Source organism: Cynoglossus semilaevis, chromosome 16 (assembly GCF_000523025.1).
Source record: "Cynoglossus semilaevis isolate Cse_v1.0 chromosome 16, Cse_v1.0, whole genome shotgun sequence".
NCBI classification, from domain to species: Eukaryota; Metazoa; Chordata; class Actinopteri; order Pleuronectiformes; family Cynoglossidae; genus Cynoglossus; species Cynoglossus semilaevis.
In genome coordinates, this window is record NC_024322.1 from 3,292,270 (window position 1) to 3,313,194 (window position 20,925).

A 20,925-nucleotide genomic window follows, 5' to 3' on the forward strand; every position below is an offset into this window, starting at 1 on the left:
TAATAAATGTGGTTGACTATTTCTTTATGTTTTTCCTCCTTTCAAACTTTGGTTTTATATATAAGATGCCTCTAAATTTATAAACTCATTAATATCTAATCTTCACTTCCTGCTGCTTTAAACGTCTCGCCTCACAGTCACTGGCTCTCAGTGGTTCTACAGAACTGTTCCGTTTCCTTACATTCTGCAGAAACTCATGTTTATTAATGAGGTTCTGCTAAAAAAGCCAGTGTCACATTTGTACGACATGTAAACTAAAACAAACAGGCAGTTTGTTGCACTGTTTATCATATTTAATAGACACAAATATACAATTCTAATACACGTATTCTAATGACTCCCCCCCCCCTTCAATCCTGCTGTTTTCCCTCTTCATGTTCATTCATAAGCGTTGCTTAATATGCAACTGTTCTTCATTAGGGTGACATTAATAAAAGTGATGTTTTATGTATTTAACATTAACGGCAAAGCAAACAAGCCAGGCCTATTATTAACACTTGATCTACATCTGCAGAGACGTTATTAGAGTTGATATTAACAAAGGTGAAGCCGGAGCAGCGTCTCAGGCTCAGATTTGTGGAAAAACATTTCAGCAGCAGCAGCAGAAATGACAGAAGCAGGAAATCTCTCAGTGGCTCCAGGTGATGTTTTCATAATGCAGTAAATGTGGCTCTGATTAGAGCAGAGGAAATGCTGTTTTTAATGCAGAGAGAGAAACACATGAATGAAGATGAAGATGTTTGAGTCAAAGCTGGATCGTACAAACACAGGCTGCAGTGAGTTTACTGGAAACTTGGTTTCATACACCAGTGTGTTTCACGTTGCTCTAAATGTTGCAGAAAATCTCATAAACAGGCCTCAACCAGCCATGTCCAAAGCCTGGCCACCGGGGTTAATAATGGCACTTGGTTCAGTTGTATGTGGTCCACCACCGTTTCCTTTCTATCATTCATTCATCCTTTTAATCCATGACCCATCATTAGGTTTAACTGTGACCTTTGTAGACATAAATGATAAAATATTGACATTTTGAACATAGCTACGAGTTTTCATTTTGTTTGTTTTTACTGCCTTTTATCAATAACTATGCTCATTTATTGTTTAAAAAACTTACCCCTGCTGTTACTAGTTAGCTGATGTTTGTTTCTACACGTTTGGGTTTTGATAACCATCGTTACTGTAGGTACTGATGTACGTACCCAATGATTTCTGGCTAAGATTAATCAATGTTTTCAAAGTGATTTTTAGACAAATGTTTCCTCCATCTTTTAGCATTTTGCCCATTTAACGTAACCTGTATATTCTAGGCTTGTGTTTTGGCCATGACCATTAGCAATTTTAAAGCTGTGTTTTTATCTTCTTTAATTATATGTTTCTGTTGTTAAGATATCTGTTCTTAAGATATCACAGGGATTGTAATTATTATTTGTTTGTGGTACTATTCTCTTCACATTTTTGCTTGGGGATTTCTGGGCTAACTAAACAAATATTCTTTAATTTTTTTATTAAATTATTTTTTATTATTTAATTTTTTACAGTCTGTTTTTAAAACATTTTTCAGTGTAGCACAGATAATAACAATTAAAAAAAAGAAAAGCCAAAATGATTTTCATCATAGAACAATAATGTTGGTAATTCACAAAATCTTTTTTTGTAAATGCAACAAAATCAAAGACCATATGGCATGAGCAGCAGCCCTTTGTTTTTTTGTTTTTTTACATATTTTTACATCTTTCAATCCCTTAATACAAGATATACAAAATGACCCGCTCAGTACTTACGGCTTCTTAAGCGACGAATTCTCCTGTTGCCTGATCGTTGGTTCAAATCAAACGTCTCCTGACGCTGCCATATCCCCAGAACGCAGTCGCGCAAACCACAGACTCTACAGTTTGCTCTCGTCCTGTTGCTACTTCTGTGCTTTTATAGTAGTTTCAACTTGCAAAGTAAAACCTTTGACCCCGAGTACGGCTGACGTTCCCTGAAAGTCAAACCCCATGTGTATAAAAACACAGAGTGCGAGGGGGAGTGGGTGTTTTGCATTGGTAAAAGAAGGCTTTGTATTAATTAAAGTATTATAATATTCCAGGAAATAATGCATCTCCATGCAGATGAACATATATTCTGTAAATAACTCTCAGGAAACTATACCTTTTTACCTTACGTTAAGTAATTTTTAAAATCTTTAAATATAATTAAATTTAATATGATTTCTAGTCTAGTTTTCTTGCCTTACAATCTGTGTGTGAAACTCCTCTACTAAACCTCACGTTATATATTACTGAAAGGAAATAGAATACTGCAAGTCTCCGAGACGAAATTAGTTTCTTGAAGTTTCACAAAGTAAATTAATATGATTAAGAAAAGGGGGAAAAAAGAAGAAATTATCAGGTGAAGAGACAGCGCTGAGCTTCAGGCAGTTGGATTTCACTTTCCTCAGGGACCAGTGAAGTTCTGGTAAATGTTACCACTGATAAATAAACATTATTTCAGAGATGTGTCAGAGCTGGTTAATACGTGGCCGTGCTTCATTTGTTCCAATGCTTTCAGGCTACGAGGAATATTTAATCACTGCTCCGTCTGAATGACATGAATAATCACTGATACACACAAACACACACACACACACACACACACACAATCAGAGGGAGTGAGAGCGGGGTCAGAAATTAACCGGGCCTCAGGGCAAACTGGCCTCCACATTCTCATAAATGAGGTGTTCAATGTACTCTTAAAATAAAAGATTATAGGATACATTATCAACACTAAAATGACCACATTTTCTGGGTTTAAAAAAATAAACACACAGATTTCTAATGTTAATCCTAACCCGTTATCTAATCTGACACTAATACCTTCTCAATACAAACTGACCACAAATAAAGTTTTTTTTTTTAAATGTCCTGAGAATTAGATTTACTATGAACACGCACAAAGCAGGGTCAGGATCCTGGAGCCTCGGGCTAACGTTGTCTTCAAGTTCTCATCATGTAAAAAATGTAATCAAACCTTAAAGCCAAGAGGTAGCATCTCCATCAAAGGTTGCAAATAACAGCTTAAATTAAAATATTTAGAGAAAATAGATTTAAGAAATTTAAGAAAATATTATTAAACCTTTGGTAAAAAAAAAGATAAACAAACCTTAAACAATAGGTCAAATGAGCCAAAAATATTTTCAATACCAGCCCTGCAATAGCTAAGCTATCACAAGCTAGCTAGTTATAACAATTAAACAAAGCTAAAAGTTAGCCATTAAACATTACAGTGAAATGGCAACATATTTACGAGAAAAACAAAAAAATGTTTAAAATCCTACTCTGACACATCTGCACACACACAAATGAAAACACATACTGTACACCTACATACGTGTTTGGCTTATTCATCTTATAACAAGTTGATTTACAAACACTTAAGTGTAAATAACTTGTAATGATATTTAAAAGATTTAAATTTAAACGTAATTGTAATATAATTTGGCAAAATATGAACTAACTGTGATTAAAAGACACATTTACAAACGATGTTTTTGGAAACACTTGTAACCGCAGGTTGCATTCAGCCTTAAAAAAAACTACAAATGTCAAAATTTGATCAAAACAAAAAATGCAAATTTTCCCGTATGAGGAGAGAATAAATGTCCGCCAGGTTTTTTGTTTAAAAACGCCTGCACTGCAGAGGTCATGTGACCCTCAGCCTCTCGTACTCTTGGCTCAGGATTTTGTGGTTTTTAATGCAAATTATGATGCCATACTTTTGCTATGAAATCATATGAAAAGTGAGTGAGATGAGAACAGGCTGAATATTAAAAATGTCTGTGGAATAAAGACTGCATTGTGTGTTATGTCCAGAGCTGTGATTTGTTAAATCTGGATGGTACAAAATATTTTTTATAGGAACACAGTGTGTAGCAGCTTGTTCTCGTTGGACTGACTTGGACTGACAATGTAAAGAATACAGTTTATGTGCTAATGCAACGCAGGTACAAAGGAGTTCAAGGAGAAATACTTTAGGGTACAAATCAAAGCGGTGAAAACGCAAAACAAAAAACAGCAAAACTGTGAAGTTTGTATTTCACCCTGTGTTGAAGTAAAATAAACATGACAATGTGTGGGCTAACTGTCGGTTCTTTAGCCTTGCATCTGTAGCTAGCTACGAGAAAACCTTTGACCGCTAGGTCGGATTTCGAGTCCGATTTTATTTAATGTTTTGGGGCATTTTAGTATAATAAACTTTAATAAATCTTGTGACCAAAGGTTAACTTGTAGCTGTTTCTCATTATTTGAAGTTAAGTATAACTAATGTTTCCATGTTTTCAACAAACATTTAGCATGATTGACTTGTATTTATTTCTATGGCTACTGTACCTTTAAGAGATCGATGTATTATCTTTTTTTCTTTTCTTTTTGTGCTTTTACCCTGATTTTTATATTTTTTAATAACAAAACATTTTAAGATATACCTAACAGGCTTGTTGTGCAGTTTTTTGTTTTGTTTTTTACTATTATGCCTTCAGCATCAGGTTTTATTTGAAAAGGTTTTTCAAAAGTCTTTAGACTGAGTTATTTGAAAAACACTTGCTTTATTATCCTCATTTATTTATTTTTGTAATAAATAATGTTTTTTTTTTCTATCAGAACTTTATGACTTGGCCTTGATTCCTAAACTGAAACATTTTTTTTTGTGGAGTCTGCCCATCTCTCTGTCCTCCTGTGTTTCCCTGTGGTTAATCAGTGTCATCACTCTCACCTGTGTCCTCTGCTCATTAGTCTCACTCTTGTCACCTGCTGCCCTGGGTAAGTAAACCTCTCTCCCTCACTCTCCTTTGTGTCGTTGTTCAACGGTCCATCTTGTTCCTGTGTTTCTTTTTCTGGATTTTTTTTTCTGCCTGTCCCTGGTATCCAGTGAGTTGTTCAGTTATTTGAGTTTGGACTGATATCAATAAACCTTCTACAACTATATTTATCTGAGTGCTGCGTTTGGGTGCTGCCTGCTCTCTGACTCTAATCTATACTGTCTTCATACATTTATTGCATAACTTTAAAAAATACATTGGTGTTGTGTGCATTTTCCACTCCTGCTTTGTAAAACTTACTTAGAAATGATACAACAACAGTCGAGACCCAGATCATGACAGGAAAAGAATGAACATACAAGTTGATATTTTTCTCTTCCTTGCACATTTCATTGCTTTGTTTAATTGTTTGTGTGTCTGTTTTATGTAAATTAATTCTTCATAGATGCTCAGAGACGTTCAGGAAAAATCCCCCTGATGATTCTGTGCTTGTCACTCCGCTAACTCGCATTAAAACCATTAAATTATTACACGTTTTATGAGGTGTTGTGGTGTGATGTGATGCTTCAAATCTGCTCCTCAGTCTCTCACAAGCTGCCGAGTGAAAATTCACAAGCAAATATATTAGATTACACCTAAAAAAAATATTTGAGTGTTGGTATAAATTGACAACATCTGTGCGAGAACATCTGTGTTTTGTGCCTGCGAAGTCAAGAGAGTCTCACTTTGACTCTGACCTTTCCCTGTCAATCCCATTTTCTTAAAAAAAATCTCTCTTCCTTCCCGCGGTTCCATCTGTTCCCTCCGCATTTCCTGTACTTGTAATGACTTCATTCAGCAGCCTTGAACTTCATGGAACACAATATTCAACTTTTATTTGTTGGAGTTATTTATATGAGAATGTCAGAGTAGATTTGGTTTGTAGAAATGGGATATTTCCCATGGATAAAAAACAAGTGTTTTTTTGTAACTTTTATTTTCTGTGCTGTTGCTCAACACATTTATTTTTACTTGTTTTTTTTTTTTTTGCATTTTCTTTTTTCATTTCTATTGTATTTTTGGGCCTTGCTGTGGATTGGTCTTGCAGTGGTTGTTATCTAGCACTCAGTCGACTGTACAGACTGACAGTAGCTGAGAGGAATGACCTGCAGGCAGCGCATTCTAAAGAAATATTGTCATTGTTTCAACAAACTTATTTATTTGTTTATTTCAATATATTAGCAGGTCCAGCTCCACAGCGCCCCCAGTGAAAAACATTACAGCAGGTGCACTGGATTTAGATTAGACAGTGATTGGTTGGTAACAGAGTTGAAGCCACATCAAGTCCAACCTCCAGGGGGCGGTAGTTTGAGGTCAGTTAATATGAGCAGTCGTGATATTTGAATATTTAACATCTCCATTCATTTCAGTGTAATGACCTGCCTGTTTTTCTCCAGTGCAGCAGCATGTCAACAGCACCGTGTGCACGTGTTCTCTGTACATGTGAGAACTGACCTTCTGCAGATCATCTTGTCTGGCTCTGTGTGAATTAAAAGTCCATCCAGATATGAGTTGATATTTATTCCAACTGTCAGTTTCAAAGTTGCATCACCTGCACTATTCTCCTTTTTTTAACCTTCACTTTTCCTAAGTGCTTAAGCAGCGTTTTACTCTCATTTCAGCTCCCGTGAATACATTTTCTCAGAGTGGGTTTAATATCGTCTTTTTTTGCGTCATGTGCCACAATGATGGATGGTCCTGATTGTAGATCCAGGAATTGACAAACCGGAGGGAGGTGAAGAAGCAGGAAAAAGTGTCATTTGATGGCGTTTGTCCAGCCTCGCGGGCCTATCAACGCAGGACAATAAATCTTCTGAATGCATATTTAACTCAGAGTCAATGTACACTGTAGCTTGAAGGTTAACCTGTATTTTTCCCTGTATTTTGATTCAGATTTGATATTCAAATGTTGCCTGCCTGACGTGGCAGCAGCACTTTATTCCCAGCATTTATTTATTCATGGTTCACTGATATTCTGTGAGGTAAAATAAAAAGCAGGCTTTTCACCCGGAACAAGACCAGAACACATTAGGATTAATATGAAAATACGCCGAGTGCACAGAAAAGATGCTGGGTACAACACTGTGTAGTTTCATCTGTGTAAAAATTACTTCTTTTTTTTATATTTTAGGTATGAGTTGTGTTCCTTTATGGCGGACGTCAACATTGTCTCATTTCCCCATGGTCTACACCGGGTTGACCACATTGCTGCCCTTATTACCACCAAAGTAACCCCCAATTAATAAGGTAATTAGTATTTAATATAAAAAATGATGTTCTCAACTGATTCTTTTTAAGCTGTTTTAGTGAATTGGCTAACATGAGGTTATATTCTGGTGAGCTTTCATTTATTCATTCATGCATTTGTTAATGTATAATTCAGACTATTTTTGACAGTTTTGTCTTAATACAAACCAAGGTATTTTGTGCACTAACATCCTTAGCTGTTTAGCAATATTGTCAAGGCTAAAATAATCCCATAAATTTTGCCTAACGATTTAAGCTACATTTCTTTCCTTCATTTGATTTTTAACCTATAAGTAGCTATTATGTTAATTAATATATTTCTGCTGTATTTATTCCTTTTTCTAAGACAATTACTACAGATATTAATTTATGCAAGTTAAACATTTTATCAGTGTTTTATATTTCAGCTGTTTATTTTTAAGAGCACAATTGTGTTTTTTTGGTTTGTTTTATTTCTATTTATGTTAAACCTTATTTTCCAAAAGTGGAAGAATCAGAGATTACGACGTATAATGAAAATAAAACTGAACTTAAGATTTAGAAAGATGCAGTAAAAGGCTCAGCATTCATGAGTCGACTAATTGGAAGAAGAGGAGCAGTTGGTTTTGTTTTCATGATCAGTTTGCCCCCAGTTAAAAATGGCATAAATGGAGGAGCAGCTCCACATATGTCTCTATCCTGGGATTGTTTGAACCTCTGTTCTTTTAACAAGGTGCTGTGGCTACAAATCAGAGCTGCTAATGACTTAAAGAGCCTATTAGCTACGGTTCATTTGCTGAACTGCGGAGGAGCACAGCGCAAAGAGTTTCTACTTTAATTAGGGATTGGCTTAAACACAGCTCCCAGAGGTACAGGCACATTACCAATAGTCCTGCACTCGGGTCTATTAGTGCTCAAAAACAGCCCCTTAAGGACGACAGGTTCCTCACCACTGCCCCATAATGAATGTTAAAGACAACAACGCCTCTTAAATTCTCCTTTGACACTGTCTAATAGAAGACGGGCGCGATGCATTTCCTGCATTCTGCTTTTGTTGTGCGCATGTATTGACCCGGTTATGCACGGAGGTCACAAGTTCACCTGCGATGACAGAGGAGACATTCGTTTTTGTGCATGGGAGGAACAAAACATCATCACAGCCTCTCTCAATCGAGCCCTGATCGAGCACAAAGGCAGGTCTACCTCTAAATAATACATGACTCGTCTTTCCTTATTCACTCACCCACAGGGAGGCTGAAAGGAGCCAGCAGGTTCAAACATCGCTCCTCATCTTCAAACGTCCTGCGTTCATCTCAGCTGCTGCCAGTGCCTCTGACATTGTTCCGACCCTTGTTCTGAAAGCAGAGAGCTACCACAGAACACGAATGTCCTTGTCCTCAAAGACACCCTCTGACTAGGACACCTCAGAAACAGGATGTGCATGGTAGGCAGAATCGCAGCATTTCTTGTTCAGTTGAAGTACAGTAGTACAAAAGCACATACAGTTGGCGAGACAATACTGTAACATAGACCTTTGGCATTTGGTTCTTTTGGATTGGAAAAAAAATCCCTAATGACACACAATTCTGAGGTCACTAATCCCTAATTCTTCCACTAACCACTAGACCAAAGGCCTGAATGTGTGATGTCACAGTTGTAACAGTAAAGTGCAGTGTTGATGTGGATCTGATGTATAAGAGGTTAAATAATAATAAGTGTTTGATATCACATAACCATTATTTAGTTTCGTAATACTTTCTGCTATTTCCCACATTTTTAAATGTTTTTTAGTGCAGTGGACACAACATAAACTAAACTGTACATTTAGCTTATTTACCACCGCAACACTAATTCTTTGTTGTTGTTTTCTTTGTTCAATGTGCTGCAATTTTTGAATTCAGTCAACAAGTGTCTTTTGCCTAAAACACTGTAGAAAGAAACCTAACCAAGCAGTTCAATGTTTTGGTTCAACTAATTACATATTAACCAATTACAATTTGGTTAGAAAGTGATACACATTAATACTCTCAGGCTAATTTGCCTTTTTTAACTGTAGAAAATACTATACCAGAGTACCACCATTCTGGACAATGCCCACCTGGTCTCATTTCATCCACACTAAACAGGATTTGCCTAAATGTGCAAAAAAAAAGCCCAGTAAGTAACCACAGTAATCTACATGATAATTGGCTCAGGATGAGAAAAGGTGAATGTTTCCAGTGAGGTCAAAGCCAACGCTGATAGAATTGTACATTTACTGCATAGTCTTTTGATTCCCATTGCTTTTAAAGTGGACACTGGCTCTGGATGGTTAATACAGTAAGAGCAGCTGCACCAGTGTTGATGTTATTAATCCAAACATGACGTGCGTTGCTCTAAAAGATGTTCCTCCGCTGCGGGTTAATCCTAAATGGGCATAACTTGCCAAGAAAACGATCCACAATGAACGAGACTGGAACTCAAAAGACACTGCTTCAGAACCCGAGGTAAAAGTTTGACTCCGAGTGAATAATTACCACCACTTGTTCATTTGAGTGGTTTTGCAAAGACAGCAAATCACTAATTGAAGTCTGCTTTTACTTTCCCTTTCCGAGTCGTGGTCGTTTGATTACAACTAAATAATATAAGCTCTTTCTTTGATTGTGGACGTGGACATTGAAGCAGAAGACAGCGGCTCAGTGTTGCTGCTCTTTGCCTGGTGATAAAGCTTCAGCCCGTTCCTTTAGCTCCATGTGTAGTCATGTGTATAATTGCTCTGGGACTGGAAATGCACCGTGTGTGAATATAAAGGGGAGAGCCATCTAATAGGAGACACTGTTCAAACAACATAGCTTCAGTTTGTCTAAATGTCCTGTGTCAGTGAGAGGCTGTGGAGGACGGAGAAGGCTTCAGGACTGTGACAGCACCGAGCAGAGAGGGACAGACAGAGAGAGGGAGAGAGGGAGGGAGGGAGCAAAGCTAACGGGGAAGAAAAGCTGACAGAGGGATGTTAATCATAGAAAGTGAAATCAAGCAAAACAAAACAAACAACTGTCTGTACATTTACATGCACGAGCTACGGTTAGGGTTTGATTGGACTACAGTCCTTGTTGCAGTAAACAAGCACTGAATGGGAATTTATGTATTCAGGGAATTACATCCACCCTGTACAGTTGGTGGTGGAAAAAAATGCCTGTTAGCATTTGGTGACTTTTGGCTGACATGTTAGCAAGTTAGCTAAGAGCTGTCGATGTTACCAAATGGTGTATTTACACCTGAGGTAATAACAAGTGAAAAAGCTGTAGTTGTGGTGTTGTCTGTGACTTAAGGATGGAGGGGGAACCACTGTAGAGACCAGGCTTCTAAGTGACTGGACCAAATGTAAATGTCTCATCGATCGTTAGACCCAGCCGAGCACAGAGCCCGCTTCTATTGATCAGCCCACGGCCAAGGGCAGGATAAGACTGCCAAATCCTACGCTGACCTCTGCCACCTTGACCTTGGCCTAAAGCCAGGAAAATGCCCTTTAACCTTTTTCTAGGAGACCTTTGACCTTTAAAAAAATCCCAGGGGTTTATGTATGTAACCTGATCACTGTTGTTGGTGTCCTGTAATGGTGCTTTATTTTTTTAAATCCTACACTGATAAATGTTAGACGGGGGAGCGGGCGGGGGGACATCTCCAGGAGCTGTGTGTGTGTTTTTCTGCATACAGAGGATCAGATGTGAGATTACTCACAGCTCTGTCTTATTGATCAGGTAATTTAATTAGGTTTATTCAACCTTGTATTAAACACACTTACACTGGCACAGACAGAGAAGCAGTTCATCCAAGTGTCCGATTGATTAAACTTATTGTGTTGCCGAGAGAAGGATTTTTTCATTATTGTCCTTAAATCCGTCTCATTTGTCCCTTTGTAATGTTTTTAAGTCTTTTTTTGCTGGAAAAAAAACTCTCCTGATGCTAATTTGACATTTGCAAAATTGGGCTGAGCAACCATTTTAATGAAATTCAAAAATAAACTGATGAACTGGAGAATTTTAACAGGATAGAGTAGGCACACAATTGCCTGGGGCACAGGCTGAAATTGCGCCCCTGTGAACAGCTAATTGTGAGCCTGCAGCAATAGAAATTTCATTGAACCCTCTTAAATGTTTGTTTGTTGTTCCTCTGCCAGAACTGAACTGGGCTCCATTTTTCTCCTAGATAAAATGCACTTATGGGACACTATGGGCAATGAGGTTGCACTGCCAACATTCAATTGGCCCAAACAAATTAGATGTAGAACCTAAAGTGGTCCACATGTGTGAACCAAATGTAACCCAAATACAAACGTGGACCACCTTTGATTTGTAGACAGTGCCTTGGGAACTGTTTGTTCTTGATGGCACCAAAAATGGATGATATAAAAACAGTGGATCCTTTCTTTGTAGAGTTGCCTGAGGCTTGCAGGTATATTTTGATCAAAATAAGTAAATATTTTTTAGCCCTTTGTCTGGCCTTTCTTTGTCAGCATACCCTTACATCCTCAGCTGAAATGTTTTCACCTTTTTGTTGTTTTGAAATAAGCAGAAGGAACTTTTGACTATATATATATATATATATATGCATGTGTGAATTTTGCAGTATACATTTATAAAGCTAAATTTACTACATACATTGACTACATGTAATGTATAGTATTTCTTTTACATTCCTACTCACTCACAGATATGATACTGATGCTTTTTAACACAAAAAAAGTCATTCACGCCATGTTCTTAAGAAATCATGGTGGGAGGAAGTGCGAACTACATACAGAAGGCTGGGGATTGAACAGTTAAGCAACGGCACTAATTAATTCTGCCCACACCCCTCCCCCCTCTCTCTCCCCACGTCTCCCCTGAAGCACAGCCTTCAGTTAAAGTAACTAAGCTACAGTCTCCAGATCTGTCCTGACTGCAGGTGATTACAGACAAGAAACACCCGCAGCTGCTTTCATGAACTCGCTCCTCAGCTCCACCTGCAGGTGGCTGAAGGCCACGCCCACATCCACATTTATTCATATTTATTGAATAATAATACGTCTGAGTCATGAGGTAAAAGTGTGGTCAGTGCTCTTGCCTTACATTAAAAAGGTCCAGGTTTTCAAGGGCAGTTTGAACTGATATTCCTACATTATAGATTTCTTGCATGTTCTGTGTGTGTGCGTGGGTGCTCCAGTATCCTACCATAGTTCACAAACATGTGGGGTTAGGTTCAGTGTTCATATTTGTCTATTTAACCTATGGCTCACAGACAGCATTTTTTGATGGAAAAGTGTCACTTTTCCAGCTGTTATGTCTTTTTACAACGCTCAGTCTTGTGAAAAGGTAAAGGCTATTTAAAGTGACAATTTGTTTTAAGGAGCAGTGAAGAAGTTCCTTCTCAAAACCACAGGTCTGACCAAGCCAGGATTCAAACCACATCCCTCTGATTACAAGCCCAATCTTTTAACCACAGGTTGACAAAAGCTATAGTTTGTTTTATCAGCTGGGTAATTTCCTAAATAATGATAGAAAATGCTGATATAAAAGAAGAAGAATATGTAGAAGAAGTGTGATGCTGGCTGTTGTTGAGTTAACACTAAAAATGTACACAAAAGTTAATATTGAGAATGCACAGAGAGACCATTAAGATACTACAGGTGTAGGAAATGTGAATTTGACCTTGGTTTCAGGATGGTTGGTTTATAATAGGAAATGCACTATTCCTATGTGTTCTTCTTATTTCTACAGAAGTGACTGTGTGTGTGTGTACGTACGACAGTTATTGATCACTCCTACCAACACCCACTGTGCCTGGTCATAAATCAGTAATGACATTAATAGTGTATAAATCACTGAGGGTAAAATAGATCATAACCACATTATGAGAAGAAATGTATTTCAGTTAAGTGAAATTAAACACTAACAGTCTTCACTTTGAATATGCTAAGACTCGGCATGTGGTGTAAAGTCAATAATGACTGGAGCAATTAACTCAGCTGATCTTTTCAGTAACACCTGCAGTGGGACATTCAATAACACGTTTTTTCCACCCAGAACAAAACAAGGAATAATTTCCGTGCTGCTAATTGTCTCGTTAGATGGTCGTAGTCTTGATACGTTCGCGGCCCTGCCCCACTTGGAATGTTCTTCCACTGCGTGCTTACCTTTCCTTTATCAGTCTTCTACTGAAACTCAGAACAAAGACCTTGGTGTTCAAACCCCAATTACTCTCTCATCTTCGGAGGCATCAGCACAGAACCTAATTGGATTTAAATGAACCTTCAGTTTTGTTCCCTTTGTTTCAGCAAATAAATAAGCAGGAGCTTTTTAATTAAGATTGGATACGAGCCCATGTGGATTGTCCACAGTTGCTTTCATGTGCTGCTGTTCAAATAAAGGGTTTGGGGCTCGTGTGGAGGACGGTTCGACGCTCGGAGGGAGGTTGTATGTCATGTGTATTTTACTGTCAGGGCCTCGGTGTGTACAGAACCGCAGAGGAGTTGATTATTGGAGCTCCTCTGTGGTTGGTCAACTACTGCCACGGAAATCTGTGGTTTTCAAGGTGGGGGGCACAAGGAGGAAGGGATTAGAGGGGAGATATTTATTTATTTATATATGAACGGTACAACATGTAAAATGCCATAATTGTCGGGTTATCTAGTTTCCAATAGTAAATGAATGCACCTTGTGTGACAGCTGCATCATAACATCATAATCTATGTAGGTGTTTTTAGCCTCTTATCAAGCTGCTCTACACCTGGAGCTAGCATGTAGCTAACGAGTGCAAAATAGACAAGTGGGCAAGCTCGGGAAACCCTGATCTACAAAAGGAGAACAAAAGGGTTCATGGTAGAATAATTATATATGCAATAGCTGCCATAAATACAGGATAGTAAAGTAGTGAGATATGTTATGTTGATGTATGGTTTGGAGAAAGGTGTCAATGATAAAGACGGGACTACGAGGGTGTTGAAGATACATTAGATACTGGAGATATTGCACTTAGGATGTTGCCGATGGAGTTGTTAGGTAGAACACAGCTTCCTGCGCTTGATCTGAAATTAATTATGGGGCTGTATATTATATTATATTTAAATGTGTCTGTAGGTAACTCACAATTAATTACACATTTTTCTAATCTGCTTTAAGGGTTTTTTCACATCCCCAATACTCTTATAAACATGGCAAATGGCACTAATGTTTGTGCAGATGGCTGTTTATTGCATTTTTCAAACCAAAGAAACACAGTCCCAGGTCCTATATCCCCTGGATATTTTTGACCTCACTATTGAAGAGCATGGTTTGCCATATGCACATCATACAGGTGTGTGAATCAAAGTGTTTTATGTATTTTTGGCCAGTGCACATTCAAATCGAACTGATTTTATTTGACATTTAAAACTGCTGTTGTTACTTCAGTCTGTTATATATGCTAAATACAACATCTGTTGCTTATATTCAACACCTGAGGGGGAGTTCTCTCTCCGACTTTTTTTTTCTTTAACCCAGTTCCCGAACTAAATGGTATTTTACATTTGTGTTTTTACTGACTGTGCTATGGTTACACAGGCAGTATCAATGGTTTTATTTGCAATAATTTATTTTAAGTTCTAATTAAATGTATTTGTAACATTGCAAACATACTCAGAAATGGATGCAAAAAATGTTGGTAAAGCACCAGCATTCCTGGTCAGGTTGGGCCATGTGTTGAACAGATGCTTGAGAATGAAAAAACACTTTGACTTTTGACATGTATGCAGTATAAATATGAGTTGCCCTGAATCTAAAGGCAGTGGTGTCAACCTTTAAACTTGGACATGAGTTTGTTTTTTTTTTTCTTTCTTTTTTTTTCAGATGTGATTGGGCTGCAGCTGACAGAACGTTCTCTTTGTGCGTCCCTGGTGCATGGCTGATTAATTGATTGATCTGCTGTGCACGTGGAGAACACAGGAAGTCATCACTCGGCCAGGTGCTGTCACAAAGCATTCAGCATCTGATTGAATCACTTTATTTACTTAACATTTGACAAATGCATTGAAAATCTGCAGAATAGGTCAAACATAGTGGGCAAATTTTATTTTATTTGTGTGTTTTTATCATTTAGTGTCTAATATTTATTTAAGGCTTATTTTTGGTAGCCATTTTAACAAATCCATAGCTATTTTTTTTTACCTAATAACATGTATCTTGATGGATTCTCAAGTATTTTATTTCAATAGCAAATTTAAACTTTTTTTGTTACTATCATGCCTTTTTTAGTTATGTTGATGTATTACTAATTTATGCTGTTTGTGTTCTAATTGATTTAGTTATGATTTGGCTAATATATATTTATTCATCATATTTACCTTAAGACATTTGTAGCAACTTGTGGCATTGCATTATTGCATATCAAAACTGTTTTAGCCTTTGTTTTTTGTTTTTTTAGAATTGTAGTCATGGTTTAGCTTATTCTAGGTAGTTGTAATAAAATGTTAACCTTTTCTGTCTTTTTTTTTTTTGAGGTAGAATGGTGAATACTACTACCTTGATAACATTTGACTATTAGTAAAGTTTTCATTTTTATGTTGGTTTCTGGCTGACTTGAAGCTAATTCTGGCCAAATTCTTTTTTTTTTAATGAATCGGCTAACCATAAGCTTTTTGTGCATGTTATGACTAGCGTTTAACTAGCCGAATAATAGTAATAAAAAATTCACATTTGCAAATGTTGATCAACTGATGACACCTCGGTTCATTCTGGCTTCTGCTAACTCTGCCCTGTCAGAGACAGTGAGAGAGAGGATTTCCAAAGTAGTAGACTGTATTTCCTCACGCTTGACTGAATGAGCAGAGGAAATAATGATGGATGAGAGCAGAGCTACAGGACATCATCTCCTTCATTTGCTGATAGCAGAGCCTCCGTTTTCTGTAACTCTGCACACAGTTTAGGTCATTTCCATTACCTCGACTCAGATAATTATAAAGTGCTGAATGGAAAATGTGTTCACACTCGCACTTTGCTTTCCTAATGCGTGTTTTCCTTTTTTTCAGAGAAAGTGGAAATATTAAAGGAAAATATTAGCACAGAGTAAAATCAGTGTCAGAAAAACTGCTGCTTTTTCTGACACACTGGTGTTACCTTGTAATAAGTGCAATACATGTATTCTTTCAACTTTTTCAGCAGCGGAAAAGTGTCGTTGACAATTTGAATTACACATCCGATTGAAATCTGTTTACAGTGAAGGAACCGAGTCGTGCAGGTTGTTGTCTGGACTCACAGCTGAGAGATCACAGCAGCAAGACTCCGTCCTCCTCAGTCCTCCTCAGTCCGGCCTCTTCAACTCCGTGAGCATTCGGCCCTTTTTACTCCAGAAGGTGAAGTCAAACAGTTCCATGTGGTTTGTAAGTGAATTAATCATGATGATTAATTGGCTTTCAAGTTAAATATCCAGTGAGCGATGTCAGGCTGCCAGACATCAGGGCTAAATTGACAGGCCTTTAAGGGGAAGCAGATTGATTTACACAGCAGCTAATGAATCCCCCTCCATCCAGGAGGGGAGGAAAGGTAAACAAGTCTTTTTCTTTAGCTTCCTCCCATCTGCCTTGTTCCAGCACACTTTGCTCTACGTATTAAACCCTAACCTGGATGAATTCCCTTTTCTATTCTCTTTAAACCATGGGATCAGAACAAGTGAAGGAGTTAACTCAGCTGAGAAATACTTTCAAGGATAGTCAGGAAAAACTTCAGTTGAACAAAAACCAAATGAAAATCCCCTGGATAATCACATTTCAAAAATAATTATGATGTTTGATGTTTGTTTTAATTGGTAAAAGAAAGAGCGGTCCAGAACGTTTTGATAAAGGTAGTTCATGCCAGAGTTCTCTAGGAAAACAATAACGTGCAGTTGTATGAAACAACCATCTAAGGAATTTAGATTTTAAGATATTGTTGTAACTTCCTGTCAGTTTTTCTTTTTAAAACCTTTATTTTAGTGGTTTTGATTTAAAAGAAGAAACGAATGAGATTTGGACAGAGTAATAATAATACGTATACCAAATTGTTTATTCAGCTCCATTCTCAGGGGAATAAAGGGAAGCTAAGCCTTCCAAAAGGGGGAATAAAGGGAAGCTAAGCCTTCCATTGAATTTTGGCATAGTCCAGCTTTAAAAAACAAACAAACAAAAAAAACAGCTGACTTTTGGGAAGGATATGTTTTTTAAAAAGTAAGGTAAACTCCACCTTCCGCTGTTCTTTTTCTTATATGTTCAACCCACAAACGGATGCAAAGATGGAAAACGTGGAGCCTCTAATCTGCCTCTGTCATCTCCATCTCTGACGACTGCTGGTGCGAGCGTCGTCACAGCAGCCAGACGTGACCCTCATCCCGCTGCTCACTGAGAGCTTGATGTATGAGCTCCCGCTGTGATGAAAGTCTATGAGCATCTCAACAGTCAGTATAATGAGATTACACAACAAAATGCCTACCAGCGCTGATAAGGAACCTTTGTCTTGTCTGCCTTTATAAACTAGTTCATGGTGAAGAACGGACGCGCCGACACCTGCGTTTTCAGCTGGAGCTGGAGCTGCTGTCTTCCTTGTGTTTTTTCCTTGGATGGAGAAAATATTTTTTCCGTGAAGTTAACCCTTACCCGTTGCGGTATTATTTTCTTATTCACCTAAAACAAGATATGATGTAAACCAAAGTTACATCAGATCATACAGATATTTCTACTGTTGCCAGAAGGAAATAAAGATACAAAAAAATACAACCTTAGCTTGGACGTAGTCTTAAGAACCTGAGACGGCTGACTTAAGGGAGTACACCAAAGAGTTGGTTAAAATAAAAAGTCCATATATTTGGAGATGCTCATTGTTTGTGTATTCTATTTAAAACTAAGAAATATTTCAGAGCATCACAATAGTTTGCAAAAAAAGATAGAGATTTCTGACACAGCTTTTCTCCGTCAGCAGCTTCACTGATACTCTGTCCCTTGGCTGGTTCTCATTTCTGTACTTTCTGTAGAGTTTGCAGAACAAATTCCAAATATCCCTGTTACATCCTCTAGCTGGTGCTGAAAGGTCACGGCTGGTGAAAAAGCATAAGCGCTGGATGTGTTTTGATGTTCAGTGTTACCTATTCCCGCTCCGTAACCCCCTTGAGCCCCTCTGATCTACTCCTGGGCTCATTAAAACACCCTCTCCACCTCCACATTAGCATCAGAGTCATGGTCAGACTGCTTTGTGTTATAAGGGTGAAAAACAATATCAATAACAACAACAAAAACAATGGTAGCCTTTGGTCCAGGTCTTTGATAATGTACATCAAAGAGAGAGAGACACTGAAGAGAGCTGTGTTTTCACTGTACACATGCCAAGGTCCTCTCTGATCCTGGTCATGTGGTGTTAGCGCTCGGGTCTGATGATGTAAGTCGAGGTGCTGGGTCTGCACCGTGTGTCCCCAAGGACGAAAATTTAAATTTTGAACCCAAAAAAACCCCTGACATTGGTAAAAATGTTGACATCGATCTTTTATGTGTGAGGCTGTGACTGGAGGTTCAACTCCAGGTCCACAGAGGGTTGAAACAACAGAAAGGTTGAGAAAATTGGTTCAGTAAAGAGTGATCGGAGATGGAAAGACTCAGGACTCCAGAGCTACAGATGTTACATTTTTGACTCTTTTGACAGGATTTTGTGGTTTAAATTTCTAGTTGTGTGTCTTGACCTGTAGGAAATAAAATAAATTGTTATCCTATTTAGAGGAAATGATTGATATTTAGCTTATCACCTTGTCATTTTCTTGTATTCCTGACTGTGGATCCTGTGAGTGTTGCAGGAGAAGTTTAAGGTAAATGACAGAATGGGTTTGATTAGCAATTCAACAACTTGTTCTTTTGTTTTCTGCTTGGTGCTGTTCATTTGTTTGAACTTTTCAGTAACAACACATCCCTATACTGTGAAGGTGTAATTAAGACATCTGTGGGCTGCCATTCATTAAACACTTCAAGAGGAAATTTCAATTGCCAAATTTTTCAAGAAGTGAAACTAAAAATATTTGTTTTCTCCCCCCGGGATGGCATGGTGGAGTTCTGGGGTTTGTAGCTCATGAAGTGTGCAATGTGGATGTGAAACTCCGCTCACTGTGCAGTGAATAAGCGTTAGCTCCAGAGCTGCATGTCACCATTAACCTGCTGTGTTTAAAGGTACTGCCTGTATTTATTTAATTAGACGCCACTGCGAGGCAGCTTTGATTGACGTGTGGGCTGATGCAGGCAGTCCTGCCTGCTGCCGAAAACCTTCACAGCGTCACAGTGACATGTTCAGGAGTGTTCTTTTGTCACGCCGCTCTCAAATTGCTCATTATAAATTCTGCCACTTCTTCTCCTTATCACCCTGCTGAATAATCACAGCTTTGTATTTTTAACTTGTGCACAAACACTGTGTGCCTCATCATGGGCCGATAATGAATAAAAGAGAAAAAGAAAAAGAGGCAAACCGTCGATGTACAGTCGTTATCTCCACCTAGATAGAAAATGTACACGTTCAAAGTCCGGCCCCCAGCTGCTGGTATTTCCTCTGGATGGGTTTCACGTGGTTAAATGGGATGTTTGTGCTTTGGCATTGGACAGTTGTGCTTTTTATACAGGAAAATGACAAAAAAAGTCAATGGATTTCAGTCACAGTTTTGCACAATTTAGCATGTTTTAGTTATTTCTAAATTAACCTTAGTCCTCTTTAACATTTATTTATTTTAGCAATGTTTTGCTACATACAATAACATGCTACATGGAATCAATTAGTTTAATTTTTATTTTTGCTAGAAAGATATATACGTACATTTACCTGAATCGGTAGCAATATTCACATACATTTTTCCGCCCTTGACAAATTTGTAAATATATTTAATGTTAGGTGCTTGAAAATATTTGTGTCGTATCAACCTATCCCACACTGGACGGTTGAAATTGAATCAAGAACCAAATGTAGAAATGTCACATCCAGTAATTATAGTCTGGAGTTTCTCACAGGAGCACAGCTGCCCCTTGGGTGTATTTACATTATTGAATCAGACCTTCCTTGTTAAACCTTTGGACACACTTCATGTAGCGATTTATTTAACCTTCTACGCAATTACCACAGATTATCTCCTGCAACAGAACCACAGGATCATGATTCAAAAATCCCTGATCCCTGCAGCCACTTGGTATCAAAGATCATTTAATATTTCAGTATCTGATACTTCCTACTTTCCACCTGAGAAATCATCTCCATTACAGAGAGCCTTTATAACCACGTGGGCTTCAGAGAAATCTGTCCATTCATGAAAGGCTCGGGGCCGACCAGAGCCAGGCGGGCCGGCCCTTCGGGGACACCCTGTGTTTGACTTGGCTCCGGGCTGCAGCTGGGCACAGGGCTGCAGTTGTCTATGGCCACAGGCTGCAGAGCTGCAGGTATTTCCTGACTACATTTCTCTCTTATGCTGTTTGCGCCATATACGAAGGACGACGTGGACAAAATGCGATTAGACGTTAGAAGGACACAAATGCAGGAACAAATGCATTTGCCAGTCAGTTCACGGGCTTTAGTTAAAGCTGAGAGGAAATTAAAGGCTCAAACGCTTCCCTCGATTTAAGCCACCATCTGTATCTCTTAGTTTCCAAACGCACCCAGTCTCAGTCTTCTGAATTTCATATTTCTTTTTGCAACAGTGAACCTGAATATCTTTCCTTAACGTTCATAACAGATCATCTAAAAATTAGATATATCTAAAGAAAAAAAATCGAAATAATGGGAATGGTGACTCGATCTTTTCAGTCGACTGGGGATGGATGGTCCAGTGGTGGGATTCACAGACTCTAACCCCTAACCCCAAAGAGTGAGGTTGTGTGAGGTAGTGCA

At 38.2% G+C, this 20,925-nt stretch overlaps 1 long non-coding RNA gene across 2 annotated transcripts in view; it reads left to right on the forward strand.

Moving 5' to 3' along the window:
* Positions 1-19,703, forward strand: part of LOC103391706 (uncharacterized) — a 25,011-nt gene extending 5,308 nt beyond the window's left edge. Inside the window, exons 3-8 of one of the 2 annotated variants that reach the window (XR_522811.3) lie at positions 6,966-7,081; positions 8,310-8,504; positions 14,902-15,016; positions 16,268-16,403; positions 17,318-17,436; positions 17,560-19,703. This is a non-coding gene — a long non-coding RNA (uncharacterized LOC103391706). The remainder of the gene's footprint in view (positions 1-6,965; positions 7,082-8,309; positions 8,505-14,901; positions 15,017-16,267; positions 16,404-17,317; positions 17,437-17,559) is intronic. The other variant, XR_522812.3, reaches the window with a different exon arrangement.
* The last annotated feature ends 1,222 nt before the right edge of the window (positions 19,704-20,925 follow it).